Source organism: Hyposmocoma kahamanoa, unplaced genomic scaffold, assembly GCF_003589595.1.
Source record: "Hyposmocoma kahamanoa isolate Upper Pololo Valley unplaced genomic scaffold, ASM358959v1 114, whole genome shotgun sequence".
Lineage (NCBI taxonomy): Eukaryota > Metazoa > Arthropoda > Insecta > Lepidoptera > Cosmopterigidae > Hyposmocoma > Hyposmocoma kahamanoa.
The window spans coordinates 911,143-933,743 of record NW_020653383.1 but is presented as its reverse complement, the minus strand read 5'-3'; the positions used below and the strand labels follow the sequence as shown (position 1 = coordinate 933,743).

General features: G+C 35.6%; 1 protein-coding gene and 1 long non-coding RNA gene across 5 annotated transcripts in view; both read left to right on the top strand.

Annotated features, from left to right (window-relative positions):
* The window catches only part of LOC113239718 (fasciclin-2), a 195,611-nt gene that overhangs the window by 70,313 nt on the left and 102,697 nt on the right, over nucleotides 1-22,601 (top strand). The gene's annotated exons all lie outside the window — the stretch shown is intronic.
* LOC113239719 overlaps nucleotides 22,349-22,601 on the top strand; it is a 49,094-nt gene continuing 48,841 nt past the window's right edge. Inside the window, exon 1 of the long non-coding RNA XR_003311211.1 lies at nucleotides 22,349-22,396. This is a non-coding gene — a long non-coding RNA (uncharacterized LOC113239719). The remainder of the gene's footprint in view (nucleotides 22,397-22,601) is intronic.

Sequence of the window (22,601 nt, the reverse complement as noted above, 5' to 3'; positions counted from 1 at the left end):
GTGTAGTAGTATTTACTGAAATCCGAAAACTGTTTACGTAATCTGTGGTAAAGTAACTGTTTGTTGATCCCAATATAAAAATAAAATAAAAAATCGCTCTCCCAACTGAGCTAGAACGAGTCAGCAGACCTTAAGAGTTTTTCTATGTGTTTGTTCTGTATCTTTGCTTTGTTTTTAACGCATACGAGAAAACTATGATTTTTTTTCACTCAAACTACAAATTGGTCTACCAATCTATTGAGTGAGTTCACATTTGAGTTACGGTGAGCATGTGAGCACAGGTGGGTTCCACGAAACCCAATAAGTCCTCCAACTAATCCGTGTTTGCGAAGGTTTCGCCACGTCTCGATCAAGTTATTGTAAGTATTGTAAGTTTATTTCTCATGGTTTTCCGATTCAGCACGTTTCATTTTTGTTTGCTTTGCCACCTTTTATTGTAACGATTGTTGTTGTATTCGTTCCTTTCATTGACATTGAGTTAAACTTTAAAATGTATGCAAATGCGTTTATTTAGATAATATATGTTTATATGCTGTAGGTTATTACATATGTAAAAGCAGGTTGGAGCTAGAGCTTCAACATTTTTTTTCGCACTCTGAGCCCCGCACTAGGGAATGACAATTTGTTTTCTATTTGGGGTTGGGATGTATTGACGTGGCATTGTGTTATTGGTACCACTATCGAATGATCTGAAATTTCAAAGTACGCACACACTTATAGCCCCGCACAAGGGAAACCCTGTAACGCGGGTGCCATGGACACACACATAGACAACCACAAAGGATACCCAGACTCACGAGAGAAATAAATGTAAGCCATACACATATTGAGATGAGATATGCATGCCGAGGTCTACCTCTCCCCACAACTCCATCCATATTCGTTCTCTGTGTAATTGGAAGTATAAAGTTAAAGATTGCTATTTCTTACTAACTTTTATCCGAAAATAATGACTTACTTTACTTTACTTATTTTACTTTATACCAACGCGACCGCAGTAAACTGTAAGGCGGAGTTTACTCAGTTTTCCCTCTGAGTTAAAAGTGAACAGGAGTCCGTTACAAAGCTTATTTGTTGCCTTAGAAATTAGCTGCACTCTGTGAAAAGTACCCAACACCACCGTGTTTGTTACATTTAGCAGTCCAAACAACCCAAACACGCAGTTTGTTTTGGCTCCGAAGAACAAAGGCGTTTTTTCTCCCACTTTAGTTTCGCTTGAAGTTTTACGGTGTAAGCACTCACAAGTTTCCTTTTATTACGAACAGTTTGCATTTATATACGTCTTATGGCGTTGAAAGTTTGAAAAAATTTTAAACTGCCACTTTTGTGTTTTTATATCTTTTGTTTTATTGAAATTACATTGTTGTTACCTGGGAAAAACATCTAAAGTTTAACGTCAAACCATAAAAATAAAAACCTTACTTTTAAGTATTTTGTGCAATTCAGACTTTAGCGGTACTTCGATTATTTAAAAGTCATATTTTCTCATAATATCTTAAAATGTAACATTGTTAAAAACATATAAATATTGCAGACTTACATAAAACCAGCTTCAATTCGTCGTCGAATCCAAGTCGATTCATCGGTGCTTTGTAAACCCTCATTGCCTTTCTTGCAGATCATTCTCTTTGAATGGCGAAAGTGATTTTTTGCTAGCCTTTTCTGTCGCAAGAAAAGACCATTATGACTTTGAAGTTCATTTTGTATGAATATGTATGTATAATGAAAGTCTTTACGTTTATCACATTCACTGGTTTTTGTACTCGTAAGTGGTATGCAATTGAAAATAGAAAATACATTTATTACGTAAAAATGGCAACACTTATTTTAGAAGTACGATATGATAATGCACTCACCGGCACATGTTACGGAACGCTAGTAAAATACCCAAAATATTGGAGAGTTTTTTGAAAAGTCTGGTTTTTCACTAGAGGTTTAATTTGAAATTACGATTTTTGTAATTTTTTTCATTAATAAATAAATGAGCATTTGACTTCCATCTTATCTGATGAAAGTGACGATGAGGTCGACAATGGAGCATGCACACAATTAATCGACTGCCATTTTTTTATAAAATTGTTTTCATTTTCTACTAAATGGTAATAGTATTGGTTGATAGTTAGTTGTAAGTTGACTGATTCGAGGTTTAATTTGCGTTCCCGTAAATTTTGTAAACTTTAGGTAGATAGAAGATTAAGATAGAAGAATGATTAAGACTGTACTAAGTTGATGTTAAGAGACGTTAGTTTAATTGCTTTGTAACTTTATGTCTAATTATTATATATTTCAATATAAACTTTACTTTTTAATATTCTCACTTTTATTCCGATAAATGTTACCGTTAAACGTTGCCGGCACGGCAATGTGTCTAAATTAGGACTTAAGGCATCAGCTTTAAACAAATGGTAAGCACAACAAATGCTCATTAAAACCCAAGTATGATAAGTAATTAGAATAACAAATCAATATTTAGCATAACTTGGTTGAATGTTCTAAGAGCATAACATAACGTGTTCTGTGTTTTCTACACAACTTGTTTTTCTCACTGATATTTTTGAATCGCGAAGCATTCAGCAAACACTAGGTAAGTACATTGCGAAATATGTTTTTTTTAAATTTTGATATTGGGTGAAATACCTCAAACATTCAATTGTTTTATATGTATGAAAGTAATATATTAACCATTTACTTTATACAGTATTTTGTTGAACGAGTGGACTACTACGTACCTTAACAAATACTTTGATAATTATTAATACAAAGGTTTAAAACTAAATAAAATTCCTTCCGTTATAATTCTTAGTGTTCGATCTGTGTATTAATAATTATAAGAAAGTTATGGACTAATTTCACAAAAAATATTTAATATCATGATAGTAAAACATCGTGATATCAATAACTTAATATTACAATATTTTGATATTTTACGTTCTGGTCTCGAACGTCATTGACAATAGGTAGCAGAAACAATAATTGTATTTTATGGACCTTTGCTTTGCTTTAATATTTCATAATATTTAGACAAAAATCTAAATAAATTTCAAATATTTCTGGCATCAGCAAATTATAACGAGTCGGTTTTTGACACCTCGTAATTATTATTATTAATTCGCTTGTGCGCGTGGGTATATTGTCCCGATTTTATTTGTCTGACGTTAGTATATTCCCATGACACGTGCGATCATAGTTGGAAGACGTACCTATAAATGTTTTTTTTTCTAGGAACTATTTGTATTACTCGTACGTTATCTGACTAAATATATAACTTCATAAAAGACGGAAGTGGACTCGGAAGTGAAAAAAATATACTTCTCATAGTTTTCATGATTACAAAATTGCCCCATGGAAATGGCCCCAGATATGAACCGCGACTTTTTGATAAGAGTTACCCATTTTTAAGGAGTTCCAATATGGCTTCGTTTTTTGTTAATTATTATCGTTTTTTTATTAATCTCAACACTATGAAATGTACTTTCGTGAAAAGTCGTTCGCACTAAGGTCAAACGTAAAAAAAATATAATATAAATTTTAATGTGAAATAAAAAAAACTAACTTCAAATAAGTTCTTTTTCCCAGCTTTTAAAATGAAGTAAAATAACTAGTTATTTGAGGGAAATTATTTCCTGCCACCGAAGTTCAAAAGTAGATTGGAAATTCCTGAAACTATAATTTATTTTTGACGTTTATTTTTTTGTAATTCTTGAATTAATTTAGAGAGAAATTTGGTGATTTTTATCATATTTGTACCTAAATATTTCATGGAAATATTTAAATACAAATATGAATTTGTGCTCTATATAAAGTGACGTAAAATATTAAAGATTGACCACATCCATAAATCCAGGTACAAACGTTCGTAATATTTAAATACCACTTTCACAATACACAATAAATTTAATTCATGGCTGTTCCAAGTATACCTTAGATATTTTTTTATTCTTTGTTTAGATATCGTTTTGAGTTGATTGAACGTACATTTTCTTAACTCTACAAGGAGTTATAAAGTCTATGTTAACGCTTGATATAGCCAGTATAATTTGCAGATACTATAAAGTTTACAAGTTTTGTAATAAATTAACTCTAACTAAGCGTGTTTTATGCGCTAACTTCGAACATAATTTCAATATGAATGACGTAAGCTAAGAGATTTCTGTATGGCTATTGGCAATAAAGACAGTTATTAATGTTTTGTATGGAGGCTTTACTTCCTCCTTCAATTGTCTATTATATTACCTTTAATACTTTTCTAATAATTTAACGATGTACAAAGTTTATGGTCAATGTTAGTGCTATGAATTCCCTTTTCAAATGAAAGAAATGAAATATAAGAATATAAACAAAAAAACTAATTGCCAAATGTAGTGCTATAACACTACAACAAAAAGTAATAATTTTAGTAACCTAGTATTTTCATTTTCAATTTTCAACCTAGCGTTTAGTTCGAAATAGAACACGAAAGGGGTTTCCTATACGGAAAGTTAAACTTCATATTTAGTTAAGCTTAGTCACTTTCCCAACCATCGAGCTCCTCCAAATAGTGTGTGCTCACGCCAATTCTCTCACTTAGTACGTCCTTCTGGCGGAACTGTCCAGTGGCTGCCAGAAGGACGTAAGTGGTCTGAGCTCATCCGGACTCCTCTTATTATCATTATTATTACAGGTTAAGAGCCTTCAGCTCGTCCTCTTGTCCGGTGACTTATTCAAGGTGCCCGAAAGCAAATATCCTTCGGAAGAAAGAAAACTTATCACTTATATTCAATAGTTAAGTACTCTTAACTATATAGTGTAGTAGCAATTGAGTTCCTCGTGAAAGAGTTCGTCCAGGGAAGTATTGCCACCTTACCTATTTCTGTCGCCAAGCAGTAATGTGAGCATTACTGCGTTCCAGTTTTAAAAATTACAGGCACATTGGATTTGTCAACTTATGTTTCAGGGTGACAGGCGTAGTGGCAATACGCCTCAAATCTTTGCAATTTAAAGCTCTGAGTGGCAGTGCAATTGTTATGGACAGACATTATAGCTTACCACCACCAAGGCACACGACTTGTTCGTCCCGTCACTTGATATTATAAAAAAAATACAGCCCTCATCGTAGCGTATTGAGACTGTAATATTGCTACGTTCGTGAGAAAAGCGTCACGTCAACTACAGCTTCCACTTGTGGGACCTCAGGCGAACGCGGCGCTACTTCAGAGAAAGTGATATTTTACTTGTAACTTAATATGAACTTACTTACTTAACGTCGTCTTATTTTTCGAAATGAAATTTTGCTATCTCGAATTAAAAATCCAACTATAGGCGAGAGCTGCACACGCAGAAAAACGTACCTCACTTTGAGATTGAAAATCAATAGATTACATAAAGAGCAATGGCAGAGGAAGAACGGTTACTTCTCATTTGTGGTTGAAATCCATGGGACGACCCAACATGTATGTGTAACTTACATTTCTTAATTGCGTTCATACATTTCTGAATATTTACTAGCAATACCACTCGAAAACCTATGTGCATTTAGTATCTACTTCGCCCCCGCTATTGTCATTATAAGGCATTTAAAGTAGTAGATTTTCGCGATTGGTACGTATTGGAAATGAAACTATTTTTAAGCGACTTTAAAAAAGGAGGAGGTTCTCAATTCGTCTGTATTTTTTTGCATGTACATATGTTACGCGATTACTTCAACATTTGTGAAACGATTTCGATGATTCTTTTTTGTTGAGCACACTGAGGTACTCAACAAAAAAGAATCCCATTCAAATTTGAAGAAATTTACAATCTCTTGTCTGTTGCCTGGGATGTTCAAAATACAAATATATGCAATGTAGATCCGCAAAAATAGTTTCATTTCCAAGTTATTTCTAAATAATAAAACTCAAATTTTTGTTTTAAAAAAATCAATATCGTACCGTAATTAGAAATCATACAAGTATACCATCGCCCTGTTTCACAATGAACAAAACGTCATGTACCTCCATAAAACAAAAAAGTTAAAGGAAAAGACACCATTTGTAAATTTAAAGAAAAATAAAGCGCGCATTTCTGCAAATTGTAAATGACAGTTTTTTCATCAGTTCTCGAACTCTAAAAAGTTTTGATTTATGCGCATTTTGATAGGTTCCTTGAGTGAGTTGCTTTAAGGTAAACATTCAGGGAAACTTCTTAATCTACTCCAGAGACGTCGTAAATGTGTTGATATTTGTAAAATAATTCGTTGAGGGGAACAGATCTTGACAGCATTTGCTTTGCGTAGATAAATAGCTTGTTCAAATATTTCGATCGTATTTAGATGGCGGGCTTAAGTTTTTTAATTTTTTTTTATTATACTAGTGCAAATGAGTTATAGTTAGGGGAAAATAAGGTTTCGACACATAATTTCCTATCAAACTGAGCATTGTAAAGTTGATTTACTTTTTTTCTAGTACCACTAGAAAGTCCTTGTGAATACCTATTTCTACCCAAAATATCTACGCTATAATAGCCTACTAAATTTAACTCATGAAACCACGCGCTCACTACGAAGAAGAAAGAACCTAAGCATGCACTCAGAGAGTCGAATATAACGTTGCCCACCGTGTGCAGTCGTGCGGAAACGAATGCAGGGGTTGTACAGGGTCAAGAGCACGTCAAGCTTGACACTAAAGGTTTAAATTTAACTCTATGCCGCTTGCAATATGAACGGTCCAAAGTCCAAAGTGTCAAGCTTGATGTGCTCTTGACTGTACAAGGTTTGTAAACGAAAGACTTGTCTGAGCGGTAGGCACTTAGCGTGTAACCTCGAAAGAATGAAGGAGCCCTGGTTTCAGTTTTGAATGGTAAGGGCGCTGGTAAAATTACAGGCACCTTGGACTGTTACTTGTTAACTTATGTCTCAGGGTGAATGCGCAATAGCAATGCCCCTCAGATTCTTTGTGCCTTAAAGCTCTTAGTGGCACTGCAACTGTTATGAACAGGCGTGTCGCTTACGTCGTTACGTCGTCCCGTCACATGGTAACATAAAAAAATTTTTCGGTATAACTTTCATAATACCGTCTCTGACATTGTGAAAAGTTCAAAGCCTATGAAATAGGGTAAGTGTGTTATGAAGAAGCCTTACTATAAACTTTACTAAGGCTTCTCCTATCCGTCGCTTTAGATTTGATTTACTTTATACTTTATATTAAAAATAAAAATGAGCTTCATGCATTTTATATAATTTATTGGCATTATAACAAGAATCTGCAGAAATTTCCATAATTGTCTTGGTTTGTATAAAATAAAAACTCTTTCTCCTTTATTCCAGAAAAACAAGTTATAAAAAGAAATATTTTATATTCAAGTAACGAATATGTTTCAAACAAAAATGAAGTCTATATTTGACAATAAATAAATAAAACCAAACAAACTCCCCTGTTTCTGTTACGAAACTAAATAAAGAAAGCTTGTATCCGTAACTAAATGAATAACTGTAACATTATTTCAGACAATAGATAAAGTCAAGTATAAAACAAGTAAATGTCAAATAACAGATATCATTATTTTAATCGCGATTTACGGATAAACGTAAAAAACCTTTCACTAACAGCGTTTTAATACACTTTCACTTTAAAAATCAATTTGTTGTGATCAGCCAACTCGTGAGACAATGAAAGCCAGGGCCAGACTTAGGAAGGCGATAAGACATCTACGGAGGGGGTACTTGATACAAACTTAAATGACCTTTTCAACTGGCAGTGTTTCATTAAAACTAGAACATTACGGAAATAATTGAAAAAAAAAAAAATTGCCGTATGCAATGTTTTCAGTAAGGGCATCATCAAATTAGACGCTTGTAGAAGCGCAGTGGTGCGACAGCCGCGGGTCTGTAGCGCCACAGTAATTTTTTGTTGACTAAGTGACTGCAAAAGTGGCGCGCGCGTGTCATGATAGTGGCGCTGCAACTGCGCTCTGCGCTTTTAAATATTATATGAAAATTAATAGTACAGCGCTACAGTGGTGCCACTGCAGCGGTTCCAAAAGCGTCTAATTTGAAAAGTAACACGTTACTTGGTACTTGGTGTAACGGGCTGGTGTCCGCAACTCGACGACAAGGCGCCTATTTTGCGTGTGGTTATCTTTGGTTATCACGTTATCTTTAGTGACGAAGGAAAATATTTTACACAAATACTAGATGCCACTCTGTACAACCATGCTTACCTCTGTCTTTCAGACTGCTTCATCAAGATAAGTGAATTTATAGAAGTTTAAGTTAGAAAGCAGGGGCTTTTGTTTTGATAAAGTCAGATAAAATGGATTGGAAGCTGTTGAATTCCTTTGTTGCCAACGGATTTAAAGATCTAAAAGGACTTTATCATTCCATAGATGGCGATCTAGTTCGTATTGATTCGTTTAGTGTAAAAAATAATAAGAAGGGTTCCTAAGTTTAATTTCTTGGTTGATATAGGAAAGTGACTTACCTAGCCCAAGGAGCACACTTTAAATGCCTTAAAACTGTTATATCTATAAACAGTCTTAATATGGTATAGATTTAGATAATAGTTCTCTATAAATGGTTTTAGAAAAAAATAGTTGTTCTTATAGACTTATTTCACTCAAGTCCAAATTTTAAAACCTTCTCAATACCAAACAACTTAATTAAGTGTAGGTAATCTCTCTTAAGATTTACTCTTATAGTCATTATTTTAAGTTCATCTGTAGAACAACTGATTATTTTTAGTAAAATTGTTCTATACCCATCCAGTAAAGCCTATTAATACTCTAAAAACTAGTGTTCTTAAGTTTATTCTAGATATATTTAATTTATAGACATTCTGTAGTGTTTGTACTTATTGACAAACACGTTATAGCGCGTCTTCAGTAGATTTTATTTAAAAACATACTACAATTAGGGTTTTTACTCTATTGGACGTTGTAAGAGTTCATGCAAAATGGATAAAGTAAAGAATATTAAAAGATTTGGTGGAGGTAGTAAAACTTGGATATTACGTCACATCATTCGATACAATCAGCGTTGCCAATGCCAATTGTTCAAAATCCCCAAAAATCACTATAATAATAATAACGTACACACTCAACATAGCCCCGCACTAGGGAAACCCTGTGTCGCGGGTGCCATGGACACACACGTAGACAACCACAAATTACATCCAAACTCACGAGAGAAATAAATGTAGGCCATACAAATATTTCTCTCGACCCGGGAATTGAACCTGGGACGTCTGCATGGCAGTCCGGCATGGTATCCGTTCGGCCACAGAGGCAGTTATATTAATTATAATATTAATTAGATTCAACATTAATCTGTAATCAGTCTGAACAAAAAAATATTTTTCTTTGCCTTACAAAATTAAGTAAATTGATTATTTGTTGTGCATTTGGTGATACTATGTTGAACGTTAGAAATAATCAATGAGTTTCGACTTATATTTAATATTTAAAGTTGACGAGTGGTAAGTTGTGGTGTGGAAGTATTAACTGCTCGGCTTTGTTTATCAACAGGTGATTTCGTTTTGCTCATACCGGGGACCGTCCTAAGCGGGAGAAAGAATCGCGAACTCAACATGCACCCACTAGTAATTTAATAATTCAGAACCAAGTGCTCTAATAATACTGGTTGTGCGATGTTGAATAACACATCGATATAGTCCATCACAGTGTTTCTAACAATAATGATCAAACTAGCGATGCATCAGCAATTGATAGATTAAACAAAATGATAAAATGTTAGAATCCCCACATTTTTCTCACATAGCGCCAATTCCCACAAAATCCCCAATCTAGTTGAAACTCCCTACAATTTGGGGAATTCCCTACAAATTGGCAACGCTGGATACAATAGTCGTAATTAGCGCTCGGGCCGGTCATGGCCGGCATTTGTTTGTTGACAAATAAATAAACATTGTGAAGTAATTCCGTGTTGTGAAATGATAAAAACAATTGAAATGAGCGCGTAAACTACTGTACTTCAATGTTGTGTATGTGTATTGTGCCATTTATCAATAGAATACAGTGAAATTATTGTATGAAATGTGGTTGGCGTGAAAAAATAACCTCAATTTTGTAATGAAAATTTTATTTCTTCCATCATAAGTTAGGTATGTCATTAAAATATTCCTTATATTTAAATGATAGTAAATTTATCCACCTTTCTAGTCATATTATAACACATTCCATACAATTATGCAGAATAACGTTTATTTTGCGACAAATTGAATTTTTTCCAATTCTATTTTGACCTAGTGTTTTGAAAAATTTTTAATTGCATAAAGCGCTCATTTTTGTCGTATAACCTTATAAAGGTTATGTAATACTGTCAAAAGAAAAAATCGCTTAGAAACAACGCGTTTTGTAGACAATCATAAAAATCTCATACGAGGAATTTTCTTCGACAAGTTCAACTACGCTAAAGCAAGTAAAAATAATCTTTTCGTATTCTAAAGTTTTTCTATAGATAAAGCTATAGACAAAATGTTGGGACTGTGTTTTGAAAAAAGCTTTAAATTCTTATCGCCATTTTTATTTTTAAAGAATGACTATGAAGTAGCCGAGAAAAATTTCTTTTCTTTTTAAAAAGTAAATCTAAGTTGAAAAAGCCTAGAACTTCTAGGAAATGGTTTGTTTTGTGACTTATTTTGTATATTTAAGCTTTCTATAAATATTTAAAACCGAAAATCGATAACTGTATTTTTATTAAGTTTATATTTTATACTTAAATATTTAAAATTTAGCGAGCGCATTACTTTTATGATAAGTTTTACATCACTTTTCACAATGTATTTAAAGTGCGCTTTCTAACCGATTAAACATTGCGCGAAAAAGTCAGAAATATATCTAATTTTGCCATGTTGCAATTTATATAGTTTATATTTTGTAAGCCATTAAACATGAAATCTATTAGTATTAAGAGAATTGCGTCCTATGTTTGTAACGCTTTAGTATTTTGGTTTTAAAATAGCATTACTAAGACACCTATAATAGACTATAAATTATCTAAAAACTATCTATAAGACTAAGTAAAAACTGTCTACAACTACAAATGGTCTTGTAGCATTCTAGAAGGGTTACTTCAGAAAAAAGATAAGAATGACTCTTAACACTACCTACAGATAGTTTCTCAAAGCACTCTTGTGATCTACTAATAAAGTTGTGCCCACTTTTACATTAATTATCTAGAAACCTTCTTTGAGATATCTTGAGGGAATTTGAACTCTTAAAATATTAAATCGAATTAAATTCTATTAGATATCTTATAGTATATATTTAGATATGGGTGTGCTGCTTGGGAGATCAGTACATTGTTCACATAACAATACGCGTTACCTTAATTTGTAAATACTAACTCGTCACACGGCGTCTTTAATGATTATGGTGTTTTTTTTAATTTTTATAATTGATGGATGAAAACTGCTAGAAGCAACTGTGTTAGAGAAACCACGTGTCTCGAAGATGCTACAGGAACTCGTTAAATTGTTAGGGACACTATGTGTCTCTAGAACAAGTGACGGGTTAACACAGTGTTTCTTAAAATATATGATATAGATGGTGAGGCCGGCTTCGGCCTGCGGCGCGTGGTCGGGCTCAGGTTACAGGGCGCGCTTATGCTGCAAGATGCACCAAACTAGAAGCTCGACAATTCGGCAGTAAAGAATGGTTCAATAATTTATTAAAAATGTAATTTTGCATTACTTCCGGTCAATCAAGGTATCATAAACGTCGGTATCGGCTTTAGTTGTTTTAACAAAGCAATTTTAACGGCAATTTGATATGCTGAATTTGTAGCCCTAATTTTCTTTCCATGCTTCAGTAAAATCTTCATTATTATCGTCAACAAATTATACGTCCCACTGCCAGGCACTAGTTTCTTCTAAAGAGAAGGGCCACAGTCCGCCACACTGGGTCCAATCTATACTGGAATTTCAGTGTCCAGTCCATATTGGACACTGAAATTCTTCGCCCTTAAGGCTTCACCACGAACTTTTCTATCACCGTTAGCGAGAGGTATTCTTACTAAATATTCATAAATGTATGTAACTTACAAGTTAAAGTCGATTCGATTCGAACCATCCACTTTCCCATTGAGAAACAACCCCACTAGGCTACCACTGCTCTTAAAGTCTGGTAAATACTTTATGTTCTTGACGATAGTATAATATTATAAGGAATTTTTCTTTGTGTTTGATCTTTGTATTAATAATTATAACAAATTTAAAAATTCATGTCATTTAATAAAATAAATTATTTTGTCAAATGTATGCAAATTGGATTGTATAACTATGGTAACTATAGTGAAAAGTAAGGTAGTTTGCATTAATATTAGACATAACTGTTTGGTGACTTTTAGGGTGCGTACAGATCTGGCAAATGCGCCTGTTTGCGAATGACTCGCGAGCTGCGCACGTGCATTACGTTAAGACGATCTGTTCGCGTGCCGTTCGCGCGCCGTTCACGCGCCACATGTATAAACGCAGCACGCGTGCAGTGTACATGCCCAATCATGACGCACGCCAGCGTCGCATTCGCTCAGGCAAATCCTGCGCTTATACACCGCCTGCAGGCTCTCCAAAATAGATTCATGCGCAACGCGACGGGTGCCCCGTAGTACCTGCGCAACGCTAACTTCCATATAGATTTACGGCTCCCCACAATAGCCCAATTCATGAAACAGGTATCGAGGAAATACTTCGACTCTGCTCCTCACCACCCCAACCCCCTAGTGGTGGCTGCATCCAACTACGACCCCCTCAGGGAACACCCCCACCGCGTACATAGGACTCGTCGGCCAAGGGAAGTCCTCAACGACCCTGATGACCCTATCACTCTCGCCACCTTGAAGGCCAACCAGATCACCAATCAGTCCATCTCATCACGCACCAACCGTCCTCGCCGGCGAGGACCTCCTCATTCCAGCACGTACACTGGTAGATTCTCCACTGTAGCACGCCCTTCTGGCGGAAGTGTCCAGTAGCGCCCTAAGCTGAGGTTCGTGCCCACTTGTGTACCCTCAGGCCCGCTACTTAGTTTTAAGTCTATTTTACGGGTTGTGAGCCTTCAGCTCGCCCTTTAATCCGGCGGCGCAATCAAGGCCATCAGCGGCCAACTGCAAAATATCATTCATAAAACAAGCGTGTATGCAGTGCGTATGCAGACCGCATCTGTAGTGCATTTGCCAGATCTGGACGCACCCTAATATCTCAGTCAGGTGTGACCATGGGATCTGAAAGAGGTCTTAAACTTTGGTTTGTTTGAAAAAACAAATACACGCGATTTAGATCTGAAAAAATAGTTTCATTTCCTATGTGTAACAGTCACGAAAACCCAAGAACTCGATATTACATTTAGTACTTGGCTGTATTCTGATGTAATCGACCATCGTCGGACTGCAGGCTGGATGCACTAGCAGCCAGCAGTTAAAATGTAATCGCAATATAGCCGGTGAGCAGTTGTGCCAACTGCATCCCATACTCTAAATGCCAGGAGTTATAATAAAACAAATTAAGAGTTACAATAGTATAAAATAAAAATTAAACAGAATTGGATACTGAACATATTACATTACTTTCTAACTTACGTGAATTTGTCGTAACAATAGAAATTATAGTAGCAACTGTCTGTGACCAAAAAACGAGATAAAACGGTATAAACCATTTCGTTAGAAGAACCCGTGCCCAGCTAGCAGGAGTAGTAGGGCGTAAATTGGTCTATTTGATTTTTAGTTCAGGACGTAATTATGTATAAAACAAAGTTTAAATTTAAATTTAAGTTTAAATCAAAGCATTGTAAATTGGGTTGATGATATTGTATGTAGTGTTGAAAACAGAATTACTGTATAATAATTTAATCAAATAGCAACAGTATTTACAGAAGGCAGCACTCCAACCCACACATTCACAGATCTTGTTTCGTTGCACTACTGAGAGTATTTTTATGTATTTAAATTATTTTAAATGTTTTTATTATTTTAGTAATTATTTTGATATAATTAAAAAAAATTAAAAATTGACATGAGTATTAAAAAAGGGAAAAGTCACAAGTCAGGGAATTAAGACTATTATCACAGATATTCATTTGACAATATTGACGAGGAGACAAGTCGAAGTAATTGAGGAGATTGGTACGAATTCTACGAAGATTGTTGTAAAAAACGTGACTTCCCGATTCTCATATTAGCGAACCATTGTAGGTTTGGCATATTCAATCAAAGGGTCATAAAAGGATATATTATTTTTATAAACATTGAACGCAAATATTTTATAGCGGATAATGTTAAACAGGCTTACGTTAGTGATATAATTTCGGAGGTTTGAGTCTCTATTCCCTCTGCACAGACGTGAATCCAAGTTAATATTTCAACTATTCCCAATTCTAATGCATCGGCGCTTTACCTATTCGCCCATTGTTCAGTGTCAAACTGCTTACGTGCTCCGTGTACCAACGTTGACTAAGCTAGAGTGACAAAGGCTTTGTAGAGTTCGTAAATTACATGGACTGACTGGCTAAACAAGGTTTTCTTGAATTCAGTTTGGTTCACAAGAACGAAATATTTCAAATTTTATTATACAAATAGATTGCAAATAAAGATAAATAAATGAATATTAGACAACATCACATACGTTGCTCTGATCCCAAAGTAAGTAGCTAAAGCACTCGTGCTATGGAAATCGGAAACAACGACGGTACCACAAACACTTAGATCAGAGACAAAATGTAAAAGTTTTCTACATTGACCCGACGGGGGTTCGAACCCGGTACCTCAGAGATGGTCCATCTTTAAAACCGGTGTGCAAGCAACCCGACCACGCAGGTGTCGAAAATATCCAAGCATTCTCGAAGGCAAAATATGAAAAGGATTATCATCCTTGTCATAACAAAGTCAGTTTCGCTAAAAAATGTATTATAAATATTGATAGAACGCCAAGTTTCTTATTCGTCGGTGAACAAGGGTCAAGTTAAATAGTGCGCATGAAATTCTGCAATTTTGTATATCACGTATTTAACTATTAGTAGAAGAGTTTTAAATAGAAGTCGACGAAACGAAAAGATTGTAAATTGCAATTGTGAAACTTAAAAAGATTACTGCCTCACCTATTCCAACCTCTCAAGACTTTTAGTAATTCGTCAGTGATAACTCTGTGCAAAACGCAGGAGCTTTGGTGCGGGTTGACGTAGAGGACACTTGCACGTTTGAATTTCCTTACCTCTTTCTACCAGATACAGATCTAAAAAGTGTCAGATAAAAGTTTGTGCTTGGTAAATTTATTATGTCTTGTAAAAAGTCATGGAACAATAACTGTTGTTTATGATGTTGGTAATTATAAGACTGCGGTGTTTTTAGTATTTTACAAATAACCTGTATAACACTAACTCATTATTACTCAGTTGTCACTAGAACTGTAACACGTGCCTAAAATTTTAACTGGACTAAGCTCTATTGAAGGGTTAGACAGTATTCGAGTAATTGAATGTGGGTTATTCCATTTGACTGCACCAATTTAGGTGTATTATGCAGAATTGATTCATTGCAATTATCATTATCGGTATTGTTAAATTTGATATATATACTTCGGTGAAAAAAGGACGTAAAAGTCAACTTTATCTTAAATCGGGTTATTGATGTAGTTTTTTAGTTGCCTTGTAAACATAATTTGGACTTTCAAACACTTTACTTTGAATTATCAATATAGTCAGTTGTCTTTATGGGAAAGTACTATGTGTATTAAAAAGCCATGGCAACCTAATGGTTTGACCTACCACCTCTCAAGCAGAGGCCGTGGGTATGAATCCGGGTTCGTACCTCTGTGTTTCTCGAAATTTATGTGCGAAATATAATTTGAAATTTACCTTGAGCTTTTTGGTGAAGGAGAACATTGTGATGAAACTTGCGCGTCGAAGAAGGATCACAACGCACGGAAAACGTGTGAGTCCCCAACCTGTATTACGCCAGCGCGGTTGAGTATGGCTTAAACACTCTAAATCCTCGCTTCTGAAGAGACCCGTGCCCGGTAATGGGACGTATAAGTTGATGTAGATGACTGTGTGTATTTTTGTAAATTTATTTATTACATTTCTGTCATGTATTTGACAAATGTATTTTTATACAAAGTCTTATCTTCAGCACATAACCATTTATTGTATGAAATGCTCTGAAATGAATGCGATCAACGAATTGCAGACAAAACAAAAATTATTTGAATCAAAGAAAAATATTTTTCCTTTAAATTTTACTCTCAATGGGTGGTATTACAGTATAAACGAAAGCGATACAGTTCTCCGTAACAGGACGTCTTCCTGTCTGTCCCTTGTTCCCGTCTGTCCCCCTGGTGACACATGCGGAATTCTGATGGCCCCACACAAATAGATGCGGGGTACGAACATATAAATATGCGCATATGTGTAAAATAAAAAAGCCTTGTGCGAATTTTGGAGCCGTAAAAAGTTTATTGAGTTTATCATGCTTTATTTTCAGTTCAGATAATACTACTTATGCCTTAATTCAAATATTTGGATGTTTCCAATGAACGTATATTTAAGAAACAAAGCAGGTTTTTTACAAAACGCTTAAAACGTTTTTTTCCCAAACAACGTAATCTCGAATTTGCCTGTCCAATCGGGTTATTCAAATTGCTTTCGGATAATTTTCCGCTTCTGAAAATGGAATTTAATTAGGGTCTCATTTAGTATGCAAAATCTATGTGCAAATACGAGTATGAACGCATGTGCGCCCTTGCGTTATTTGCACGGTATAAGAAACTGTTCTAAATAAATAACAATTTACTGAGAAGGGCGAGATTCGAGAAGAAAAGTTAGTCGTTGTGGAGCAACCTTACGGTACTTGAATTTCGAAGTTTTGGTAAAAAAGGAAAACTTGGTTACTTATAGTATTACGATTTATCATTTTAAGTGTTTATTTAAAAACTGTAAATTGAACTCTTGAATTTTAATGTAGTTCCTAAAGTGGTCGATTTTGAACCAATCTTTTATATTTAATTTTGCTTTGCCCTATTCTAATACAGCAATGAACACACAGGAAATAGGCTTAGTTTTCTTTTAGTAAATAGAAATAAATATACTCGATCCTTTTACACATGAGAATTTAAACCCCATAGTCCCCAGACAGTCCCGGACACAGTGATCTATATGCAAATGTAATAACCCGCTTATTATATTTTCACTGTGGGGATACAGTAAGCCGCGATAGTCCATCAAAATTTATTGAAGCTGCTAAAATATTTTGTGTAGGCTGTATGTCATAATAATACCGTATATTATTATTAATGTCAGGAAACACTACCTCGTATATAAAAGAACGACTGGGGTACGAATTCTTAGGTGAAAAATGAGCTTTTTGTTTTTTTGAAATAAAAAAAACCATACGTATAATACTTCATAAAACATAATTTTTTTGCACTTTGCACTGCAGTTTTACTATGGCAACTTTTGTTTTATGGAACACTTGATGTGCTGTTGCCACTTTTATTCGAATATCGCCTCCAGTACAACGGAATAAGATACGTCCATGTGTAGCTTGTTGTGCTGTCGTCCTTAATTTGTTAGTATTTGTGAATTACATTAAATTTAATTATATTCGTAAGCTTACAAATATTACTGGTTCCTTATAACTCGGAAGGGATAATATTAATTACGTGATAGATAAAACGCGCTGTGACTCTATATCATCTATACATCTCGGTCAGTTTTTTGGTAGCTGTGATTGTACCTACTTGAGTAAAGAAACTTTCGTGACTCATAGGTGGCGCTACGACAAAAAATCGTTTAAATCGAGTAGAAATATCCGTAGCAAGCACATAGAGGGACTCGTAAGATATGCTGGCTCGACCTGTAGCTCAGTTGGCTGAGCGGTAGCTATGTTGAGGCAACAGTCGCTGGTTGGAATCCAGTAAGAACGAAGAAATTTTTGTTTTTTTTTTGCATCATAGTCCTGTATTAGCAAAACCCGCGGATGCTATGGACACACATATAGACACGTACAAACTCACGAGAGAAATAAATGTAGGCCGTACAAATATTTCTTCCGGCTCGGAAATATTTTTTTTTTGTCAAACCCGAGAATTCAGCGTGGCCACGGAGGCAGTTTGTGTTTGTTCGATCTTTGTATTAATAATAATAATAAACTAGTGCAGTATTTTTACAAAAAAGAATTGTACATGAAGGTAGTAAAAAATCATAATATTCAATAAAAATTCAGTCTCGTTAGAAATATTAAAAAAAAAACAAATTGACCCGTACTGGGTTCATTTAGTTTACTCGTAGATGTAGAAATTTTGCCACGTATAATAAACCCGGGCCTCTGGAAAACATGTTTTCGCGAATCTTGCAGATTTCCATAGTAAATTGATTGACGTTCAGACATTTGCATTTTGGTATTCAAACAATTGCCGAGCAAAATATTTTGCAGCCCGCTTCCAGTAAACCGATTAAAGAGTATTGTATTTTTAGACGACTATTTTTCCATTTCTAACCCGTGCGTGTAAAGTATTACCTAACAAAGTTTAATCACTTAGTTTTTAATGAGAGACACTTGAATGCCGTCTTCCGTATCTAACTGCTTATACTTGAGTGCCACAGGGTACAGTTCAATTTTAACTTTTTTTATGATGACAAGTGACAGGGCGTACAAGTCGTACTCCTGGTGTTAAGCGACGCGCTTGTCCATAGCAGTTGCGTGTCTCTCAGAGCTTTAAGTCGCAAAGATCTGACGGACCCTGCCACTGCGCCTGTCACCCTGAGACATAAGTTGATATTTCTGATGTGCCTGTAATTTCACTACCCTGCAAAACCGACGCACTCTCAGCGCTTAGATATACGACGCGATTGTCTTCGCGCGGTCGCCGTGGCGGTGACCGCACAGTTACCGCGCTTTCACGTACATTAATGGCGATATGAAATCTATTTACTAGGCAACAACATTTAAATTACTCGGAATAATATAAACGCGTGGTCGCCGCGCGGGGTCCACGCGGACGCTCGCCCGGTCGCACCGTGGCGGCCACGACAGGCCAAGTTCGCTCGCGCCCGGGACGCTCATTTAAGTTAAAACGTAAACGTTAAATAAATAGAGCGTATTTTGCGAAGACATGAACGCAATGAAATTCCTATCGAATAAACGCGCTCTAATGCATACTGCTCACATTGGCGGCAGAAATAGGTAAGGTGGCAGTACTTCCCTTAACGAACTCTTTCACAAGAAGTTCTATTGCTGCTTACTGCTGTACTGCAGTTTGGGGCTGTACTGAAACCAAATGTTGTTATTGTAAGCATCTTGTATAACCATTAACAAAGTGTTATATCAAAATCATAAAATCTATTAAACTTTAGATGCAATACGATCATCAATTCAATAGTAACGATGATGGGAAATTGTTCATCTTTACATGTAACCCAAATTAGTTTCGCTTTTTGTTCCAATCCTACTTTACTTACATAATTAATTACACAGTTAAACACTGGCGTCAGTGTTTAGCAATTCCCCAGTACATGTTTTGTTAAAGTGAAAATCCGTATCAGACGGTGAAAGACTCTAACGAATTCATAACTCGATAGATCTATTTTACGGTTCATCAGTAAGATATTGCATTTTAAAATTGTTAACACGTAATCGGCTTAAGCTTTATGGCCGTGCAATAAGAGCGAAAAAGGCGTTACGAGTTTCGCTTCCGCTCGGACCGTTGACGGCGCGAAACTTATTTCATGATTTGATTAGCCGCAAAATTGACCACTTTTGAGTTACGAGTCTTTGAAATTAGGTCGGTTTTTATTTATTTTGAATATTTCGGTTTCAAACCGAAATATTTTTCTGGTTGAAGTTCTGTAAATATAAACAGGAAGTATTAATAATCCTAATCAGTTCAAAGCTTGAGGCATCTGCAAACATGAAAACATGAATAATGGAGAAAGTTTTGGAAGTGCTACCACCGCAGTAGAGGTGTACGGGATACGGATATTAAAAATACCTTTAGCCTTCACACGACGTCCGGTTTATTCAAATACCAGCCGCGAAAAATCTAAAAAAAGGTTTTGTTGCCCCAACAATTGGTGAAAGCGAATTGCCATGGATTGGTGGGACAAAAGCGATTAGTGACCCGTCTATTTTTATTTCCCTCTGTGAAAGTCTCGTCTTAACGAATTAATCCAGGCGTGTCCGCTGCGAGCTGATTCACTTTGACTCCTTTCCGGAGTTGCCACGTTTGCCCCGGGCTCTTCCCGTGTATTCCTTCTCCTTTGCATTGTTTCAATTGAAAGTTTCATAGTTAAAAATTAACAAAATATCCTTTCTTATATGCCCTTATCCTATCCTTATCCATAATTATCGTAATCGACATTTCTTGTGAAATTTAACTATTAATATGTCTGGGATCAGCGAAAGAGATCTACAGCCCCTTCGAATCGATTGTTTTAATATCTTATTTACTTTCAGTTTCGTTGTTAAGCAAAATCAGCGTAATTGGCATTAAGGCATGCATTTCCTTAGTTATAATTATTATCACAAAGATCGAACACTTAGAAAAAGTTCCTTCGATCCGGCCGGATTCGAACTGACGTCTTTTAGCAAACCATGTCAGACGCTATACCAGACACGGAACGAACCAGCGGACGTCACGAATTTTTCTATGTGCTTCTTGTCGGATCTTTGTATTTGATTTTCAACAACTTTTTAGCCGCAGCTACTTGGGGCGCACTATAAGTTTCCAGAATGAATAAGAAAGAAATACTCTAAATGGCCAGAAATGAACTTATTGTTTCTCAAAATGTTCTCCGTTAGCGTTAATGCACTGTTCTCGCACGGGGCTCGCTCTGACACAGGTGCTTATGTTGTACCTAATAGAGGGAGTCAACAACTAATTTGTAAAACTTACCTTTACTGAATAAACATTTATTATTATTATTATTATTATTTATACCAATGAACCAATTTTGAAAACATTTATGCCACTCCGTATCAATCTCTGAAATTTATTTTTCATACTCTTCGACAGCCTCTTCAGGTGGTGAAAATCTTTGACCGCGTAACTGGTTCTTATTTTTTGGAAATAAATATAAGTCACAAGGTGCCAGGTCGGACTGTACACGGGATGGCTAATAAGGTCAACGTTGTTCACTTTCAAAAATTCGTTTGTCTGTCTGACCATATGAGAACTGGCATTATCGTGGTGCAAGATGATACGGCGTTTACGGTTATTTTTACGGAGTTTGTCAATAACTTCCGGTAAACAAATGGTCGTGTACCAATTCACGGTATAACGATTCTCCAAAGCAACGGTAGCCACGCGTCCAGTTTTATTAAAAATATAAGCAATTATCCGCTTAGAGACACTTTGCACGCGCGCCACTTTGATTGGGTTTGGCTAATTTCGAAAGACTCATACGGTCTTTTGCTGCTTTGTTTTGGGATCGTAACTATAAATCCATGTTTCGTCACCTGTTACTATGTTCCACACCAAATTTGATGCCCCTTCGTTGAATCTGGTAAGCATGGCATTGCACCAAGTGACACGGTCCGTTTTTTGAGCCTCAGTCAAATTGTGTGGGATCCACCGAGAGCACAGCTTTTTCACACCCAAATGTTTGTGTAGTATTGATTGTATTCGACTCATGTCTATACCTAAAGATGCCCGAATCTCATGGTATGCCACATGCCTGCCAGTTTTGATTATACGGCGCGCAGTATCGGAGTTTTTGTTGTTCAGAGCAGTGGACGGACCACCATCATGAAATTCGTCACTGAGATTCACGTGACCGCGTTTGAATTCTGCAAACCTTCATCGCCAAAAGCAGTTTGAAGCCGAGCGAAGCTCCGCTGAGCTGTTACATTCCACTGAAAGTAGAAAATGTTACGACGAAAATTTTCACGAGTTAAATCCATGGTGATGTGGACAACCAATTTCTAAAATGACGCCATAATGTAAAAACAAGTGACAGTCAGATGAAACAAACTTTATTTTACAGCTAAAGAGTACCATTTTCAAATGTTGTAATTAGTTTTTAAATATTGTTTATATAAGTGTCCAGTTCCGGAAACTTATAGTGCGCCCTATGTATGAGAAATCTATGAAAGTATTTCGTCACCCAGTTAGGAACTGTAGAGCTACCAGGCCTGGTAAGCGTGTCGCTATTAACTGTAATTATATTTGTATTGAATTGATATTCAATTATTTTTTGTGACTCCACTAGTTTGTTATATTTACTCATACAAAGATCGAACACTTAGAAAAAAATCCTTCGATCCGGCCGGATTCGAAATAGTTATTGTATTAATAGTTATAATAAACTAGTGGATCAATTTCATAAAAAATAATTGAATATCAATTCAATACAAATTGAATTTCCTTAGTTGACAATAAAACTTTGAATGCCACCGCTATCTCGGAAGTCACCGAAATGCAAATATGTTATTTATGACAAGGAGGTACGGAGCGACATTACCATTTACTTACACGGTAAAGCTCGTTAAATTTAGATTTGAAGAAAAATACAAAGAGGGCAGTTGGTGTCTATAGCACTTTACATTTTGCTATAGGATTGTCTGTCGTAGTTTTTTAATTAGATTGTATTTATTACATACATAACATTTGTGCAATAAGTCTGAAAACAAGCAAGTTTTATTACTTCTT